General features: G+C 38.3%; 1 protein-coding gene across 1 annotated transcript in view; it reads left to right on the forward strand.

The window, feature by feature from the left end:
• LOC125088414 (zinc finger protein 345) overlaps positions 1-17228 on the forward strand; it is a 124758-nt gene that overhangs the window by 14104 nt on the left and 93426 nt on the right. Inside the window, exons 2-3 of the mRNA XM_047709557.1 lie at positions 12139-12305; positions 14299-14387. The gene's annotated coding sequence lies outside the window, so the exon portion shown is untranslated. The remainder of the gene's footprint in view (positions 1-12138; positions 12306-14298; positions 14388-17228) is intronic.

Consider the following 17228-nt stretch of genomic DNA (forward strand, 5'->3'; position numbering starts at 1 on the left):
TCCCCTAATCATTAGAGTTACCACCATGATGCTCATGCAGTTATGCATTCCCTGCTGAGATTGGACAAACTATGGCATCATTACCACATTGAATTTAAAGAAAATGTAAATAATGAAATGTAACTAAAACTTTATTTGCTACATTTATTGTAAGTCATTGGTATACATCTGGCATGTAACATATTTGCCTATTAGAAGAATATACCCTGAGTCAAAATCTCCCAAAATATGTTCAAAACATAATAACCTCCAAATACCACTGGAGAAGAGGGGCTTGTCTCATTGCATTCTGCAGTGCATAACCAAATCCCCTTACTGGCCAATGAATTCCACTTGAACAAGCCAAATTAAAAGGTTGCGAGAAGACCTGAAGTAAAGAAAATATTACCATTGTTTAACCCATTGTTTCCCAGTCCTGACCATGAATGCTTTCTCCAAAATACTTACTATCTTTGGGTTATGAGCACACTTTGAGAAAGCCATTGCTGACCAAAAGGAATTAAGAGGAAATTTAAGGCATGATGGCAGTTAACTAAATTTGGTGGGTGGTGTAGTACTTTTCTGTTCTACAATTAGTACACTATACAGAGAGTCCCACTAGCTCAAGTTTTCACAACCCTTTACCTAGTCTCTCAATCTAGATTGATGTAGTTAGATTTTTATTCTTTATGCTGTTGTTATGAGATTGTTTAATGTGAAACTTGAATGAATGTTAATTATCTCAGTACTTTTTATTTATTTCATAAATTGTTTCGAAACTTAGGATTTCTCTGTTGAGGTAGTGGTGAAGGGAAAGGAATGTACACTAATCAAAGAATTAATAAAGACAAACAGAAGTGACCTGTACATTGCCTTAGTTGCTATTTTAAGTTATATTGATACCATCCCACCCATTCAAAATTAAGCTTTATTTCCCCTACATGCATATAATTCTTAAAGGTCATTACATTCGTCTTACAAAGTTCCATAACAAAGTTTACCCCATACCAAAGGAACAGTGCAAATTAAAAAGAATCACATTCAGTATCTCCCACCCATCTTCTGTCAAAACTTTGGTTTTTATCTTGTGATGTTTCCTTCTGTACTCAAATATGGTCCACATTTGAGTCTAAAAAATAGTTATGTTTTAATGGGATAACTATCCACTGTAACTTTTTTTATTTTGTTTTGACTTTTTTTTTTAAAGATTTCATTTGTTTATTGGACAGAGAGAAATCACAAGTAGGCAGAGAGGCAGGCAGAGAGAGAGAGGAGGAAGCAGGCTCCCCACCAAGGAAAGAGCCCGATGTGGGGCTCGATCCCAGGACCCTGGGATCATGACCCGAGCCAAAGGCAGAGGCTTTAACCCTCTGAGCCACCCAGGCGCCCCTTGTTTTGACTTTTTATTGTAGAACACTTCAAACATAACAAAAATAAGATAGTAAAATGAACGCCATGTACCTGTCACACATTTTTATTTTTTAATTTTAAATCCAGTATAGATAACATACAGTATTATATATTTTTAATTATCACTCCTATTTTACCTTCCTTGTTAATCTTCCAAATGCTTTTGACTGGGATATTTTAAAGCTAAGTCAGTATATTTTAGCATTTCCCCTCTACATATTTCAGTATGTATCTTGAATAGTTAAGGACTTAATATCTAGTAATTTTTCAGATATTAATGATTATAATTGGTTTATTTGAGTCAGGATTTAAAAGACATCTGCTCATTGCATTTTGTTGGTATGTCTCTTATACGCTTGCTTTTCTGACTTAAAATGCCTGCAGAACAAAATATGAACATAGTGACAGCTATGCCATGATATAGCCTTCCTATTCCCCCCAAACTGAATGTTCAGGTTATTTCTCTGTTGCTGCAAACCACTGCAATAAATGTCCTTATATGCTTATTCTTGCACATTTGTGTTTTTATTTCTACAGAATATATTCCTATAGATTAGACAAGTCAAATTATGTATACATTTTAGAGTTCTAAGATTATGCCAAATTTTGAAATAGTCAGTTTACATTCTCATCATTAACGTATGAGAGTGCTCATTCCCCATACCATCACCAGGAGCAAGAAATGAGGACTTCCTTTGGAGCCATGATGGAATAACAAATTTAAACAGAGACTGTTATCCCCAACAAAAGAGATACAAATTAAGTGAGCACTATAATTGCACCAACTTTCTACCTGGAGACACATTCTAAATAATGAGAAAAGTTATCCCAGACAGAGCATGCTGGTCTGACTGTGTTGAGAAGAAGGAAATCAAAGAGATTGATGTGTCTGGAAGTTGCAGAACGGTTCCAGAGAGAAGGAAGCTGTGCAGAGAATTTCAGAAATGTGTGAAAGTTCCTCTTCAGTCTTTCCAAATATTAAGTACCACATGCATAGGGTGTGACTCTACAAGATGGAGCAAAGTATTATCAGAGTGTTGCAAGTTGTAAAATGCCCAGAGCTGACACAGGGCAGAGATATTCTAATTCTGACCCAGATAATCACCCATAGCATTCGGTAGATAGCCCAGAAGAGTCACACAATAGGAGTAGAGGTCAGCTATCTCTAAAGCACTGTAGACCTGTCCTAAACTGCTTTTTTTAATGTTTCAAATGAATCAAGCAAGTAACCTAGCTGCCTACAGAGCAGAGCTCAACACTCTAAAAGAAATGTAACAATAGCCATCATTCAAAAATGTGAATTTCACAATGTCCAGTATCTATAAAAAGGCAAAAAAGAAAAAAAAAAGTAACACAAAACCAGAAAAAAAAAGTCAATCTGTTGGCCAACTGAAATGGCAGGAGAAATGATATCAGTATAAAATTACAAAAGCTTTTATGCTCAATATGCTTAAGAATTTTTAAAAAATCACAACATAATGAGGACAGATATGGAGGATACAAAATGGAATTTCTAGAAAAGAATAATATCTGAGAAGAAAATTTTATTGGAGATTAAACACAGAGAAAAGAAAAATTCAATGAAACTTGAAAACATACCTGGAAAAATGAAGTGCAGGGAGAAAAAGACTGAAAGAAAAAAACCTCAGTAACCTGTGGGCAAACATAAAGCAGGATACAACATATGTAAATGAGATGTCAGCAAGATGGTAGAGTTGGCTGTCCTGGACCCTTTTCCCCCATCAACAATTCAGAAATTCATGGAAAAATTCCCTTTGTGAGAAATCCAGGAACTGAGTGAAAGGCTTCTGCACCCAGGGAGAATGCAAAGCCAGACTCATCAAAACCCATAGAGAGATATGGGATCCCTCCCAACAAAGTCCTGATATATGGTGTAATACCATATGATCAGTGAGAGACCATCTGGCTACGAGCTTCACCCAGGGGAGAGAAGGGGATGGTTTACTCATCCTATACCTCAAATTTCCTGAAGAAGCTCGAACACTGATTTTGGTGCTAGTTGTGGAGTTTTGACAGGTTCAGAAAAATCTAGTCACTGGGTGAAAATGAAGATGGTGATTTGGGCTGGTAGACCTTAACTCTATTCAGCACAGAGCAAACAGATGAAAAATCCTAGCCCCCAGCTTCCCCATGGGGAAGAAAAGAGTTCATCTATGTGTCCAACATCCCAATGTTGCCATGGCTGCCCAACAAACTGGCATTTGACTTAGTGTCAGGGCTCTGACAGGTCTGGCATAGTCTATCCACCTGTGGGAGAATAGAGACAATGGCTTCAACTGATAAATGCCACAAGTCTCCATTTGTAGGTCAGCACAGAGAGAGTGTGTAAAAATAATAGGTGCCCACTTCTTCCTGGGGAAAGAAAGAGTACAAATGGGTTCCCAGATAAAGATGGAGACTGGCAGAGAATTTAAAAATATGATTCAACTATATATTGGATACAAGAGATACATTTTATTTTTATTTTTTAAAAGATTTTATTTATTCAACAGAGAAAGAGAGAGATCACAAGTAGGCAGAGAAGCAGGCAGAGAGAGAGAGAGGAGGAAGCAGGCTCCCCATTGTGCAGAGAGCCTGATGCCGGGCTCAATCCAAGGACCCTGAGATCACGACCTGAGCTGAAGGCAGAGACTTAACCCACTGAGCCATCCAGGCGCCCAGGAGATACATTTTATTTTTATTTTATTTTATTTTTTTTAAAGATTTTATTTATTTATTTGACAGAGAGAGATCACAAGTAGACGGAGAGGCAGGCAGAGAGAGAGAGAGGAGGAAGCAGGCTCCCCATTGTGCAGAGAGCCTGATGCCGGGCTCAATCCAAGGACCCTGAGATCACGACCTGAGCTGAAGGCAGAGACTTAACCCACTGAGCCATCCAGGCGCCCAGGAGATACATTTTATTTTTATTTTATTTTATTTTTTTTAAAGATTTTATTTATTTATTTGACAGAGAGAGATCACAAGTAGACGGAGAGGCAGGCAGAGAGAGAGAGAGAGAGGGAAGCAGGCTCCCTGCCGAGCAGAGAGCCCGATGCGGGCCTCGATCCCAGGACCCTGAGATCATGACCTGAGCCGAAGGCAGCGGCTTAACCCACTGAGCCACCCAGGCGCCCCAGGAGATACATTTTAGATTCAAATATCAAATACTAAAACGAAAGGACAGAAAAAGATATACCATGCAAACAGCAACCATAACAGAACTGGAGTGGGTATACTATCAAATCAATTAGACATTAAGACAAAATTACCAGAGACAAAGAAGTACATTTTATCATCAAAAAAGGTTAATCCAGTTTTTTTTTTTAAAGATTTTATTTATTTATTTGACAGAGAGAGATCACAAGCAGGCAGAGAGGCAGGTAGAGAGAGAGGAGGAAGCAGGCTCCCTGCCGAGCAGAGAGCCCGATGCGGGCCTCGATCCCAGGACCCTGAGATCATGACCTGAGCCGAAGGCAGCGGCTTAACCCACTGAGCCACCCAGGCGCCCCAAGGTTAATCCAGTTTTAAAGGTCAGGGACCTTGGCTGGGTTAGAGACCTGAGGGCACTGTCCTACTCCTGGAAAACAGGCAGACAAACAACGTGGGTGCAGATGGTATGATTTGAGGCATGTCTAAGGTGCCTGAGGGGTGGGGAGGTAATTGCTCTTGGAGTGCATCTATGAGAGGTGGCATTCACAGAGATGCCTCTCCAGGGACTAAAGAACTGGCAGGTGATGTTTCCCTCCCTTGCTCCTCAGCAAAAACACAGAGAGCTACCTGACCAGGGCAGCATAGCCCTGTCACTGGCTATCTAGCCTGCTTGCTCCAAATCCCATACCCCTGCACTCTGGTGCAACTGCCCTTCTTTTTTTTTTTTTTTTTTTTTTTTTTAAAGATTTTATTTATTTATTTGACAGAGAGAGATCACAAGTAGACGGAGAGGAAGGCAGAGAGAGAGAGAGAGAGAGGGAAGCAGGCTTCTTGCTGAGCAGAGAGCCCGATGTGGGACTCGATCCCAGGACCCTGAGATCATGACCTGAGCCGAAGGCAGCGGCTTAACCCACTGAGCCACCCAGGCGCCCCGCAACTGCCCTTCTTGATCAAAGATGCATCTGACCCAGTGCAGCAAGACCCTCCCTCCAAAGACCAACACAACCCTTGCCTACACCATGTTCCTAAAGTTTAGAGTTTTAAAAGTCAGCAGGCTTGGCTGGGATAGACCGAGGGGGGCACTGCTCTGCTCCTGGAGAGAAGGCAGGCAAATAACACTGAGACAGACTGTGTGACCTGAAAAATGCCTGGGATGCACAGCAGGGATATTATTCGCTCTTCTGGGAGTGCTTCTCTGAGAGCAGCAAGCATGGAGACCTCTCTCCAGGGACAAAGAAGCTGGCTAGCTCCATTTCTCTCCCCCACTGCTCAGCATAAGCACAGAATGACCTTTAGTAAACAGCATAGTCCCAACACTGGCTGGCTAACCTGCTTATACCAAGTCCCTGCACTTGGCCAGTATCGCCCTTCTTGGGAAAGTGTGCCTCAGTCCCAGTGCAACAGGTCCCTTCCCCAGAACACCAGCAGAAAACCCCACCCACACCATGTCTCCTGACCACAGAGTTCTGCAAGGGTTCAGTTCTATTGGAAGTAGCATCAAGTCTCCTTTAACAGGTAGACCAGAGCACACCTCGTTAAAATTCGCCACACTCTGGACAAGGTCCAAACACTGTCCACTGCAGGCAAGGAGAACCTGTGCAGATGCCTGGCCTGAAGGACAGAGCAGCCAAAACACAGCAACAGAGTGCATGCAGCACACACCAGAGACACTTCCTGAAGCATCCCCACTTAACACCCCACCTACATCAATGGAGAGATCATCCAATCAGAAATTCAACAAGGAAATAGCAGCTTTGAATGACACACTGGACCAGATACACTTATCAGATATATTCAGAACATTTCATCCTAAAGTAACAGAATACACATTATTTTTGAGTGCACGTGGGACATTCTCCAGAATAGATCACATACTAGGTCACAAATTAGGCCTCAACAAATAAAAAAAGGTTGAGATCATATCGTGCATATTTTATGACCATAATGCTATGAAATCTGAAATCAATCACAAGAAAAAATTAGGAAAGTCCACAAATACATGGAAGTTAAAGAACATGCTACCAAACAATGAATGGGTCAACCAGGAAATCAAAGAAGAAATAAAAAATACATGGAAATAAATGAAAATGAAAACACAATGGCCCCAAACCTTTGGGATGCAACGAAAGTGGTCTTAAGAAGGAAGCCTATGAATTGCACTACTGGGTATTTACCCCAAAGATACAGATGTAGTTAAAAGAAGGGCCATCTGTACCCCAATGTTTATAGCAGCAATGGCCACGGTCGCCAAACTGTGGAAAGAACCAAGATGCCCTTCAACGGACATCTTGGGTAAGGAAGATGTGGTCCATATACACTATGGAGTATTATGCCTCCATGAGAAAGGATGAATACCCAACTTTTGTAGCAACATGGACGGGACTGGAAGAGATGATGCTGAGTGAAATAAGTCAAGCAGAGAGAGTCAATTATATGGTTTCACTTATTTGTGGAGCATAACAAATAACATGGAGGACATAGGGAGATGGAGAGGAGAAGGGAGTTGAGGGAAATTGGAAGGGGAGATGAACCATGAGAGACTATGGACTCTGAAAAACAATCTGAGGGTTTTGAAGGGGCGGTGGGTGGGAGGTTGGGGGAACCAGGTGGTGTGTATTATGGAGGGCATGTATTGCATGGAGTACTGGGTGTGGTGCATAAACAATGAATTCTGTTATGCTGGAAAAAAAAAAAAGGAAGCCTATGTAGTAATACAGGCCTACCTCAAGAAGTAAGAAAAGAAATCTCAAATAAATTACCCCACCTTATACCAAAAAGAGCTAGAAAAAGAAGAACCAACAAAGCCTAAAGTCAGCAGAAGGGAAATAATAAAGATTAGAACAGAAATAAATGATATTGAAACAAAAAAGAACAAATGGATAAAACCAGAAGATGACTCTGAAAAAATTAATAAAATTGATAACCCCCTAATTAGACTTACCAAAAACAGAAAGGGCCTAATAAATAAAATCATAAATGAGAGAGGAGAAATAACAACAACAACAACAACAAAAAAACCCACAGAAATACAGTTACAAGAGACTATTATGAAAAACTATAAGTCAACAAATAGGGCAACTTGGAAGAAATGGATAAACTCCTAGAAACACATAAACTACCAAAACTGAAACAGGAAGAAATAGAAAACTTGAACAGACTGATAACCAGCAAATAAATGGAATCAGTAACCAAAAAAAAAAAAAAAAACTCCCAACAAACAAAAGTCCAGGATCAGATGGCTTTACAGGTTAATTCTACCAAACATTTATTGTTTAAAAAATAAAAATTAGGGCGCCTGGGTGGCTCAGTGGGTTAAGCCGCTGCCTTCGGCTCAGGTCATGATCTCAGGGTCCTGGGATCGAGTCCCGCATCGGGCTCTCTGCTCAGCAGGGAGCCTGCTTCCTTCTCTCTCTCTCTCTCTGCCTGCCTCTCCGTCTACTTGTGATCTCTCTCTGTCAAATAAATAAATAAAATCTTTAAAAAAAATAAAAATTAAATTTTATTTAAATTAAATTTTAAATTAATTTAAAATATATATATATACATATGTATATATGTATATATATTTTCCAAAGCTGTTTTACCATTTAAATTCCCACTGGCAGGGACGCCTGGGTGGCTCAGTTGGTTAAGCAGCTGCCTTCGGCTCAGGTCATGATCCCAGCGTCCTGGGATCGAGTCCCACATCGGGCTCCTTGCTCATCGGGGAGCCTGCTTCTCCCTCTGCCTCTGCCTGCCATTCTGTCTGCCTGTGCTTGCTCTCTCTCCCTCTCTCTCTCTGACAAATAAATAAATAAAATCTTAAAAAAAAAATAAATTCCCACTGGCAGTGTATGAGATCCAGCTCCTCCTCACTCTTGCCAACATGTGGTATAGTCAGCTTTTTATTATTTTTTTTTAAGATTTATTTATTTATTTGACAGAGATCACACGTAGGCAGAGAGGCCGGCAGAGAGAGAGGAAGGGAAGCAGGCTCCTTGCTGAGCAGAGAGCCCGATGCGGGGCTCTATCCCAAGACCCTGGGATCATGACCTGAGCTGAAGGCAGAGGCTTTAACCCACTGAGCCACCCAGGCGCCCCTATAGTCAGCTTTTTAAATGCTAACTATACTCATAGGTGTATGCTATTAGCTTATTTTGCTGTAATTTGCATTTCTGTAATGACATGATGTTGAATATCTTTTCATGTGCTTATTTGATATCTGCATATGTTCTTTAGTTATATATCTGTTCAAATCTTTTGTTCATTTAAAAATCGGGGTATTTGTTTTATTATTAAGTTAAAAATTTTTTATGTTCAAATCCTTTATCAGATATGATTGGAAACTATGTCCCCCAGTTGGTGACTAATCTTTTCATTTTAATGGTTTCTATTGAAGAGTTTTCAATTTTCATGAATTATTATCAACTTGTTCTTTAAGGATCACACTTTCAGTAGAACATTAAAAAAAAAAAAGTTCTGCCTAACCCAATGTTAAGTTTTGTGGTTTTAGGCTTTACATTTTACTTATTTTTTATATGGTGTGGCATATAAATCAAAGTTATTTTTTTGCATATGCATACCTAATTCATCCCAGCACTATTTGTTGAAAAGACTATCTTTAACCCATGAAATTGCCTTTTTGCTTTGTCACAAATCAGTCGTCCACATATGTATGTGTCTATTTCTGGACTGTATTCTGTTCCATTGACCTATTTGTCCACCTTGATGGCATAATGCACAGTCTTGATTACTTTAACTTAATAATATGTCTTCAACTTAGATAGTCCATGTCCTTCAATTTTGTTCTTTTTCAAGGTTGTTTTGCTTTTCTAGATCCTTTGCATATCTATGAATCAGTTTCCATAAAACAAAACAAAACAAAATGCTTCTTGATATTCTAGTTGGTACTTTGTCAACCTACATGTCAATTTGGAAAGAACTGACATCATAACAATATTGACTATTCCAATCTCTGAACATGGTGCATCTCTGTCTATTTAGGTCTTCTTTAAGTTCTCTTGGCAGTGCTTTTTAGCTTTTCTGGTATACTTCTTTTTCCAAGTTTATCACTCAGTGTTTCACACTCTTTGTGGTGTCGTAACTGGCACTTGGTTTCTTTTGAAATTGAAGTTTCAGATTGTTCATTGCTAGCAAAAAGAAAATTTGATTTATGTATATATATATATATTTTTTTAAAGATTTTATTTATTTATCCGACAGACAGAGATCACATGTAGGCAGAGAGGCAGGCAGAGAGAGAGAGAGAGGAGGAAGCAGGCTCTCCACTGAGCAGAGAGCCCGATGCGGGGCTCAATCCCAGGACCCTGAGATCACGACCTGAGCCGAAGGCAGAGGCTTTAACCCACTGAGCCACCCAGGTGCCCCTGATTTATGTATATTAATCTGTATCCAATAACCTCACTAAACTCACTTATTAGTACTAGTAGCTTATTTGTAGATGCCATAGACATTCATTTGTTAATAAAGATAGTTTTAGGTCTTCCTTTCCAATCTGAATATCCCCTCCATCCTTTCCCCCTCTTTATTGCCCTGGCTAGAGCCTCCAGTACAATACTTAGTGGAATACAAGACATCTTTTTCTTTCTCCTGATCTTAGGTCTTTCAGCATTAAGTATGATGCTAGCTGTAGAATTTTCAGATACTCTTTATTGGTTGAGGAAATCCCCTTCTCTTTTTCTTAAGGGATGTCTTCTCATTAATGGATGTTAGATGCCCAATACTTATTTCCTAGATGCCAGATATAAACTTTGCCATTAGGTGCTGCATATTTTTCTATTCCTAAAAAATATTCTTGATCTTTGTCTGGAATACTGTTATTTGGAAAGTTTTATTCTTCTTTTTAAGATTTTATTTATTTATTTGACAGAGAGAGATCACAAATAGGCAGAGAGGCAGGCGGAGAGAGAGAGACGGAAGCAGGCTCCCTGCCAAGGAGAGAGCCCGATGTGGGACTTGATCCCAGGACCCTGAGATCATGACCTGAGCTGAAGGCAGCAGCTTAACCCACTGAACCACCCAGGCACCCTGGAAAGTTTTATTCTTTTGGAGTTTTCTTGTAACCTTTGTTAAGTGGGATCAGAGTAGTGGTTAGTCTGTGGCAAATTTTCCCCTATTAAGGTAAAATCCTCTGAGTACTCTACTTCATCATGTGAAGTCAGGTTGTCCACTTTGACTGTTGGGAGCAGGAATTACATCAGGACCTCTGTGAGTTCTGAGAATTGTTCCCTCCAATTCTTTCAGGTGGTGATATCCCCCGGCTTCAGGTAGTTTCCTCACATAAATGTATTGATTAGTATTTAGCTGAACTTAAGGGAAATCTTCTGCTGATCTCAGGACATCTTTGGTGTTCTGTCCTGTAAACTCAGACCACATTGGCCTCATCATCCCATCATCAACAAGAGGAAACAACTGGGCTCTGCCTGGTTACCCCTCCCATTCATAATCTGGGCAATCATAGCGCTAACCTCATGATCCTCGGGTATCACTGTCCTTCACTGGAATTGGACACTTCAAGATGTTCTGTGTTTTGAAAACCATGGTTTCACCTATAACTTTTTAGTTATTTGGCCAATTTCTCCATCTTGGCCAGTGGCAATCAACTGTTCACTCTTTTAAAGTTGACTGTTGATTCTGTCAAATAAATAAAATCTTTTAAAAAAAGTTGACTGTTGATTAACAGAATTAATGAACTTAATGCAAATAGAGAACACTATTCCTTTATAGTTATATTTAAAATACTTTCTCTTATGAAATAGTCTTAGCTGTTTTCTAAAAATGTTATTTTTGTCTTTTGTTGTAAAGCCATCAATCCATCTGGTTTGGATTTCCTAGTTGCCCAATTGCATTCTTAAATGGATACTCAGTTGTTCTAGAACAATTTATTGAAGAGGTGTTCATTCCCCAGAGCTCTGCATTTCTGCCTGAATATCTCAAGTGCCCCTATAAGCATGGATCTATTTCTCAGATCATGTTTGGTTTCACTGGTCTATTTATCCATATATATGATACCATATTGTATTATTATCTATATACTTATGTTTTAGTGTATATTGAATGTCCTCCCAAATTGTTCTTATTCAAGTGTCTTGCTTGTTCATGACACTTTGTATTTCCATATAAACTTTTAAATCAGCTGGCTGTTTAAAAAATTTTCTGTTGTGATTTTTTTATTGAGTTTGCTTGATCTCTAGTTTGATAACTAGCAACTCTACAATATTGATTCTTCCACACATTGAGGTATACAGCTAACTTTATCCAAGTCTCTAATTTTCCCTCAATATGCTTTTATAGTTTTCTGTATAGAGGTTTTAAACACCTTTTTTAAAAAAGATTTTATTTATTTATTTGACACACAGAGAGGGAGAGACAGAGATAGAGAGCAAGCACAAGCAGGAGGAACAGTAGGCTCCCAACTGAGGAAGGACCCCAATGTGGGGCTCGATCTCAGGACCCTGGGATCATGACCTGAGCCGAAGGCAGTTGCTTAACCCACTGAGCCAGCCAGGCACCCCAAACATCTTTTGTTCTATTTATTTCTATCAGTTTTTAATGCTATTGTAAATGTCCATTTAAAATTTTTCTTTCTCTCCTTAATAGGAGAACCAAGAGAAGAATCCTACAATTTTGAAACACAAACCTCTTCCACGTGCCTACTTTTACCTTATTAAACAGCTTCTGCCTGGCTGCTGGATCCTAGGAGAGACTGCATGGCTAACCATAGGACAATATATGACCACACATGTTGAATCATTCATCATTAACTGGTTGATGATATTTATTCTTTCAAGACATGACCTTATGACTGAACCTGCCCTTTTTGACATTGGGGGCCCTTCAGGCTACTGACAAAGAGAAAAGGAAATGTGTCAAGGAATGATATCCACAGATTTGCTACCCACTAACAAAAATTTATGATTACAATAGCAACTCCACAAAGAGAGGGGATGAATAAAAGCTCAGATCCTTCAGGAATGGAGGTTTTTAATCAACCCAAAGAGAGCTCCCAGATGAAAGTACAGTAAAATGTTAGTGGTAGATTTAGGTAGTGGGCATACAGAATTTACTGTAATATTTGTTCAGCTTTTCTGTATGTTTGAAATTTTCATAACAAAATGTTGAACAGAGAGGGAATACAATCTGAGATGCTTTTAAGGAAGAAAACATGAAATAAATATCTGAAGGAAGTATTAAATACTGATTACAGTCTCAAGACTTGTAAAAAGAACTACAGTAGCTCTACATTCTTTCTTCCCTGATTGTGTGTATGAGTGTGTGTGTGTATGTGTGTGTGTGTGCATATTTCCTCCCTTTCCCTCTTTCTTGATCCTGATTTATATAAGGTCTTTTGATGGTGATTAAGGATAAAATACATATTGTAGTTTAAACTAGAGAGGAACTATGACTAGAGAAGAGGAATCACCGCTGAAATGACTATGCATATTCCCTTTTGGGAGAGGGTAGTTATTTAAAAAGTTTTTTTTTTTTAAATTATGAACAATTTAAAACATGCTCTGAAAGAGTATAGACAACTATTCATACTTCGCTGCCCTTCCTCTTCTTCTCCCCCTCCCCTTCCCCCTCCTTCCTCCTCTTCCTCCCCGCCTTTCGCCTCCTCCCTCCTCCTCCCCCCTCCTCCCCTCCCCCTCCTTCTTTTTCTTCCTTTACTACATCCCCTAATTTTTTCTCAGGTATCTAAATGCAAATCATATCATTTCACTCACAAACCCTTTAATATGTCTGGCAAATAAAGATCTCCATTTGAAATTACTGCACTCTCTTTACCACATCCAACCACATGAACAAAATTACTTAATATCTAATACCCAATCCATGTTCAATTTTTCATGACTTCCTTAAAATATCTATTCAGTTATCTGTTGAAGGCTGGACCCAAGAACGTTCCACACTTAGAATCTGGTTGTTACGTTTGAACTATGGAAATTCTTCATTTCTTTCCCTCCTTACAATCGCACTAATTTATTGAAGAAATTTAGTTATTTGTCATGTAGAATTTTCCACATTCTGATTTGGCCAATTGTGATCTTCACTATACCACTTAAAGGGTTTTTAAATTCATTTTATTTCCTATCAACTGACAATTAGATCAAGAGGCTAAAGTAATTCAGGTTCAATGTTGGGAAATATATCTTAAGTAGTACTTTCTACTTTCTATGGCATCATATTAGGAGGCATATTAATACCATATTGTTCTAATTTATTTTTGCCAACTAGTTAAGGTGTTGTCAACCTGATTGTTACCTTTTGAAATTCCCAGTCACCCATTTATTATGGATTGTTGCTAAATCCATTATTTTATTAAAGGATGCCAAATTTAACTTTCTAAGTCTTTAATATATTCTTTCTGAATATATTAGCTAATTATTTTATAATAAAATTTCCTCTATTTGATTATAGCCTGTACAGAATAATCATGATAAATGCTTGGCTCTGTATCTTATTGAAAGTTCAGAATGAACTACTACTCTGGCAAACCCCATAAAGGGATCTATCACATTTTTTCATTTTGAATTTAGGAAGGTTTACCTACAATCATGGTTTCAATATAGTTTTTGATGCTTAAATTATCCTGTTTTTGGTCAATTCCTTTTGGTTGATGATCCTATGGTCTTTGATAGCTTTATTGCTTTTAGGCACAATAAGATGTTTTATGATAACCATATATACATTTCCTACCCTTGACCTATCTTATGTCATTTCTTCAAGGAGCCCTAGCTTCTTTTTTTTTTTTTTAAATAGAAAACAGAATTTGAAAACCACAGTCTGGATAGTTGGGGAGCTCACTGTTTCTGTGTCATGAAAGCTTTTGAATCCTTTGGCAGACAGAGGTAAGAAATACATACTTCCAATTCAAATGAAAAATTAAGGTTATTTTACTTCTTTATGTTTTTCTTTTGAAAAAAAATTCCTCATGAAATTAAGTTATGTAATTAATTTTGGACTCACCTAAAATACCAATATTACTATTAACAAGACTAGGAAAGGCTATAACATGATGTGGAATCAAATTCTTTGTTTTTGATATGTAGGTTTTCTATTTCTCTTTGACTTCATTTTTTAAAAAAGATTTTATTTTAGAGAGGGAGAGTGCATGAGTTGGGGGGGTGGTAAGGGCAGAGAGAGAATCTCAAGCAGACTCCCCACCGAGTGTGGAGCCTGACACAGGGCATGATCCCATAACCCTGAGATCTTGACCTGAGCTGACATCAAGAGTGGGACACTTAACCCAACTGAGCCAACTGCCTCTGACTTAATTTTTAAAATAGAATATCTACATGGGTCTGAAGTCAAAATAGAAATCAAGGTATAACCAAAGATAACTATCTTTCATCCTTGCCCTCTCCTAACTGTTGTTTCATCTTGAGATTTCTTGTTGAAAGTACAGGCATATACTGTATTCCTTTCTTCTTTCACAAATATTAGCATAATATACATATAATTTTGAACTTACCTATTTTTCATTTAACATATCCTGAAGATCACTCCCTAGAACAGAGGTACACAATATCCCACTGTATATTCATATAATTAATTCAGCCAGTCTGTTGCTGGTCATCTGGGTTGTTTCCAGTTTGCTGCATTTACAAAGTGTTTTTTTTTATTTTATAAAGATTTTTAAAAAAATTTATTTATTTGACAGAGAAAGAAATCACAAGTAGGCAGAAGTAGGCAGAGAGGAGGCAGAAGCAAGCTGAGCAGGGATCCTGATGTGGGGCACGATCCCAGGACCCTGGGATCATGACCTGAGCCCAAGGCAGAGGCTTAATCCACTGAGCCATCCAGGCACCCCACAAATAGTGGTTTTTTTTTTTTTAAGATTTTATTTATTTATTTGACAGACAGAGATCACAAGTAGGTAGAGAGGCAGGCAGAGAGAGAGGAAGGGAAGCAGGCTCCCTGCTGAGCAGAGAGCCTGATGCGGGACTCGATCCCAGGACCCTGAGATCACGACCTGAGCCGAAGGCAGCAGCTTAACCCACTGAGCCACCCAGGCGCCCCACAAATAGTGTTTTTAAAAAATTCCTTTGTGTAATTTTACAAGTGTATATTTGGGATAGAAACAAGGGTGCTGGTCTTATGATAAATGCATGAGACTACATGTGGACATTACTTGATTCCCTCCTATATGAATTGTACTTTTTCCCATTTTCACCAGCAGTTTGAGAGTCCTTGTTTTTCCAGTCTTGCCAAAGGAGTATATTAATACACTTTTTTTATTTTTGCCCATCTGATTGGGATGAAGTGGTATCTCAGTGTGTGTTAACTTGCATTCTTATCTCACTTTTTAGAGTCTTTAGGAATATTAGTCTGTGATATAGTTGCAAATATCTCCATTTTGTCATTCTCCTTTAACATTTAGTCCTATAAAATTACTTTTTCCTTCTTTATTTTTCCTGGATTTATTTTAAAAAAGAAAGCTTTATTTATTTGACACATAGAGAGAGACAGCAAGAGAGGGAACACAAGCAGGGGAATTGGGAGAGGGAGATGCAGGCTTCCTGCTGATCAGGGAGCCTGATGCAGGGCTTGATCCCAGAACCCTGGGATCATGACCTGAGATGAAGGCAGACACTTAATGACTGAGCCACCCAGGTGCCCCTCTCCTGGATTTTTGAGTCATAATTGTTGATAACTCCATTCTGGGGCTATAAAGGAATTTACCCATATATTGCTAATAAAGTTTATTTTTTAAAAAATATTTTTTACATTTAGATATCTTGATTTGTTGGGAGTTCATCTCATGTTACACTGCCAGGGATAAATCTATTTAATTTTCTTTCCCATAAATTTTATCCAACTGTGCAAATAGTAATTATTAAAAATTCTTTCCCAAAATGATTCTAGCAGAATGGTTACTGCAAAGAAAGGTGGTTAGGGAAAAACTAAGGAATGTTCTGTCATCTCTAATGTAGACTAGAGAAGACACTATCAAAATTCACAAACATACCAATGGAAAGGGGTTCAAGAAACATGTACCTGCGGCATTCAGGAGATCCAGGAATTCACAATGGAGACAGGAGTACCTGATATGCACACAGATACTAAACTCAACACAGAAGTTAAGGTGAAAGGAAAAAGGAAAGCCCCACATTTACTGTATATGGATGTCCAAAAAGTTATTTTTCTCAATGTATTCATCACCTTAAAAAAATAGCATGAATGAAAATGGCTGGTTTATTATAAAGTAATTTAACAAAAAATTTTCATTTTTACCATGTGAGTTGAGAAATTCCACAGAAGAAAATAATTTTGGAGGGAATTACTGTTCCCTAATACTATTTAGCTACTGTTAAAGAACTGAATTATGAATGTGCTAAATACATGTATAAGCTCAACATTCTTTAACTTATGTAATACTAAAAGGTACCAAGAAGATACTCTTAGAATAAATTAAGTACTGAACTGATAAAGGTACATCTTCATCATTGCTATCTTTCAGTTTTGTGTAAACTACAGAATTATCACCCATCCATATCAGAGTTTAAACATTCTTGGTAAATATCATATGACTACTGTGTTAGGTTTTTTCTATGTATGTTCACGAGTGAAATTATTTTGGGATTTGTTTTTCAAGGACTACTCCACATCTAATTTTATTATCAGAATATTGTTCATCTTTTAGCATCTGCTCAGAATTTTTCCAAAGGATTTTCTGTCTTTCAGGGGGT

The sequence above is a fragment of the Lutra lutra genome, chromosome 17, assembly GCF_902655055.1.
Source record: "Lutra lutra chromosome 17, mLutLut1.2, whole genome shotgun sequence".
Taxonomy (NCBI): Eukaryota; Metazoa; Chordata; class Mammalia; order Carnivora; family Mustelidae; genus Lutra; species Lutra lutra.